This window comes from Podarcis bocagei (assembly GCF_964188305.1).
Source record: "Podarcis bocagei genome assembly, chromosome: 7".
Classification (NCBI taxonomy): Eukaryota; Metazoa; Chordata; class Lepidosauria; order Squamata; family Lacertidae; genus Podarcis; species Podarcis bocagei.
Window position 1 is genome coordinate 81,590,313 of NC_138132.1, and position 3,839 is coordinate 81,594,151.

Genomic DNA, 3,839 nt, shown 5'->3' on the forward strand with positions numbered 1-3,839 from the left:
CATACCGTGTCACTCCGGGTCTTTTGTCGAGCGAGACAATATAGTCCTTTCAGAATGCAAATCCAAGAGCAAATATTTATGTGGGGTTGCTTCCCTCTAAGTCCTACTCAGAGTAGACCCGCTGCGGGTAACAGACTTAAGTCAGTCATGTGCAACAACTTCCGTGAGTCTAAGATAGTGTCATACAAGGGGCAGAAGAAGAAGAAGAGTTTGGATTTCACTCCCCTTCAGGAGTCTCAAAGCGGCTAACATTCTCCTTTCCCTTCCTCCCCCACAACAAACACTCTGTGAGAATTGGACACATAAGAGAGAGGCGATGGTACAACAGCATTTTAGGTCTTCCTATGCTGAAATTGACCTGCCCCCACTATAGGAGGAATTAATGCATGACATCATATCCTGGTACAAGCTTATTATTATTATTATCTGGGCGGCTTCCAACAAAATATTAAAAATACATTAAAACATCAGTCATTAGGAGGTCTCTCCAGCTGCACGTTTCCTGATCTGCAGCCTCCCTGGCTGCCCACACTTCCTGATCTGAAAATGCCCCAGGGGAGGTGTAGGCTCATAATGGGAGGAGTTACCGTATTTTTTGCTCTATAAGACTCACTTTTTCCCTCCTAAAAAGTAAGGGGAAATGTGTGTGCGTCTTATGGAGCGAATGCAGGCTGCGCAGCTATCACAGAAGCCAGAACAGCAAGAGGGATTGCTGCTTTCAGTGCGCAGCGATCCCTCTTGCTGTTCTGGCTTCTGAGATTCAGAATATTTTTTTTCTTGTTTTCCTCCTTCAAAAACTAGGTGCGTCTTGTAGAGCGAAAAATATGGTAACTTGTGTTTCCCTGCCAAACTTTAATTGGCATACAGGCATCTGGGAGGTCTCCTCAGCTGCCCATGTTTCTGATCTGCAGCCTCCCTGGCTGCCCGCACTTCCTGATCTGAAAATGCCCCAGGGGAGGTGTTATCTCATAAGGGGAGGAGTTAACTCATGATGTCTTCCCCTGAACTTTGATTGACATGCAGGCGCCTGGGAGGTCTCCCTGGCTGCCTATACCTCCTGATTTGCAGCCTCCCTAGCTCCTGAAAATCCATCAGCATTTTTCTAAAGCACCCAGTTCTCCTAATCTAGACATTCTTGCAATCTTCCCCAACACAATACATTTAGGCCTGTTATTTTCAGAGATGTGCATTTCTAGGTGCATGCTTCCCCTTGACACCTGCACTCGGGGGGAAACTGTGTTGCAAAATTCAGGGAAGTGCAAAATTCGAGGACAGCTGCATTTCAGGTCCCAGATGGTTTTGGGGAGTGTAAGCTAGATAGGTGAACAGAACCAAATTTCTCCCCCGTCTCCAGAGGCAACGTTCGCAAACAGCAGGGATGCCTTGCTGCAGGATCAGTTGGCTGAAGTTGGGGGAGAAAGGAGGTGAGTCTTTCTCGGGAAATGAGGTTTTTGGGGGAGCGATTTGAAAGGCGGTTGTAGGAGAAAAGGGGAATGGCCCTTCCTGGATCTTTATGACCTGAAAGAAGGAGCTGTAGCAGGAGCGAATAGGGTGAAAGCGTTATCAAGGGGAATGGGAACCCACCCTATTTCCGCACTCATATGAGAAGCCACCCTATTAATCTAGCCAATTCAATATACTCTAACAGTTTGTCTTGCCATTCCATTTTTGTTGGCACAATTCCCCCCCCCCCTCCCCAGTTTTTAGCAATTAGGATCCTTGTCGCTCCTGTGGCATAGAGGAATATTTTCTGATCTTCTCTTGCTATACATACATCCGGGATCCCTAGTAGAAAAGCTTCTGTAATTTTTATTAAGTTATACTTAAACATTTTGTTAAGCTCGTCGTATACTATGTTCCAGAAGCTTTTGATTTTTTCACAGGTCCACCAAACATGTATAGGTGTCCCCTCTGTTTTACCACACCTCCAACACATATTTGTTTTTGTCTTATACATTTTAGCTACTTTGGTAGGTGTTAAGTACCATCTGTGGGACGCGGGTGGCGCTGTGGGTAAAATCTCAGTGCCTAGGACTTGCCGATCGCATGGTCGGTGGTTCGAATCCCCGCGGCAGGGTGAGCTCCCATCGTTTGGTCCCAGCTCCTGCCCACCTAGCAGTTCGAAAGCACCCCCAAGTGCAAGTAGATAAATAGGGACCGCTTACCAGCGGGAAGGTAGACGGCGTTCTGTGTGCTGCGCTGGCTCGCCAGATGCAGCTTGTCACGCTGGCCACGTGACCTGGAAGTGTCTGCGGACAGCGCTGGCTCCCGGCCTATAGAGTGAGATGAGCGCACAACCCTAGAGTCGGACACGACTGGCCTGTACGGGCAGGGGTACCTTTACCTAAGTACCATCTATAAAACATCTTGATTAGATTTTCCCTCAATACTTCACAGGCTGTAAATTTCCAGTTCTTGTTCCATAATTCTTCCCATGCTGTTAATGGTTTTCCCAATTAGAGATCACACTAGACAAGAATTTCAAAAAGCATGGGGAAAATGCAGAGAATACTTCACAAAACAGTGCCCTAAAATTCATATCTGGACTTGTTTCAATTAATGTCTGCAGGAGACCTTGTGGATATTTAAGTTATAATTAGGAAAATCTTAATAATAATTCATAAAGGAAGCAGCTTATAAGAAGTAAATAAGGATGCCAGGAACAGGATAAAGGAAGTCTTTTATTTGGTTGTTTGTATTGTTGTAAATTATGCTTGTTGTTTGTTATGTTTGTGTCTGAAGGGGGTAGATTTCTGTGTTGGGGGGTTATGTTATGTTGTAAATAAAATTTCCAATAATAATAATAATAATAATAATAATAATAATAATAATAATAAATTTTATTTATATCCCGCCCTCCCCAGCCGAAGCCGGGCTCAGGGCGGCTAACAACAATAAAACAGTACAACAGTACAACACAACACAACACTCTAAAATCATTCATTATAAAATTAATTCAAATCAAACCAATGGCAACCATTGGGCCAGAGCTCCGCGAAGATTGCCAAAGGAGGGAGTCAGGCTGTGCCCTGGCCAAAGGCCTGGTGGAACAGCTCTGTCTTGCAGGCCCTGCGGAAAGATGTCAAGTCCCGCAGGGCCCTAGTCTCTTGTGACAGAGCGTTCCACCAGATCGGGGCCACAGCCGAAAAAGCCCTGGCTCTAGTTGAGGCCAGACTAACCTCTCTGTGGCCTGGGACCTTCAAGATGTTTTTATTTGAAGACCGTAAGTTTCTCTGTGGGGCACACCAGGAGAGGCGGTCCCGTAGGTACGAGGGTCCTAGGCTGTATAGGGCTTTAAAGGTTAAAACCAGCACCTTAAACCTGATCCTGTACCCCACCGGGAGCCAGTGCAGCTGGTATAGCACCGGGTGAATGTGATCTCGCAGTGAAGACCTCGTAAGGAGTCTCGCCTTGGCATTCTGCACCCGCTGGAGTTTCTGGGTCAGTCTCAAGGGCAGCCCCACGTAGAGCGAGTTACAATAATCCAGTCTGGAGGTGACCGTCACGTGGATCACAGTGGCTAGGTCAGGGCGAGAGAGGTAAGGGGCCAACTGCTTAGCTTGGCGTAGATGGAAAAAATTATTTTAAAAAAAGAAGAAGGAAAAGAGAAGCCACCCTAGCTCGGCAGTTCCCTGGGAAGCCGTGCTGCATTCAATTCTGGGATTGCAATTGCCAGAAGCAGAGTCAAAAGAGTTTCCTGCTCAGGGATAGCAAAGCACCTCTGTGAGTTTTGGGGGAAGCAAATGGCATACCTTTCTCATAGCCTCTTTGTGTGCAGGGCACTTATTGAAGGAACAAAGGAGAATGCCTTCAGCTCCGCCAGAACATTGGTCCAGCTA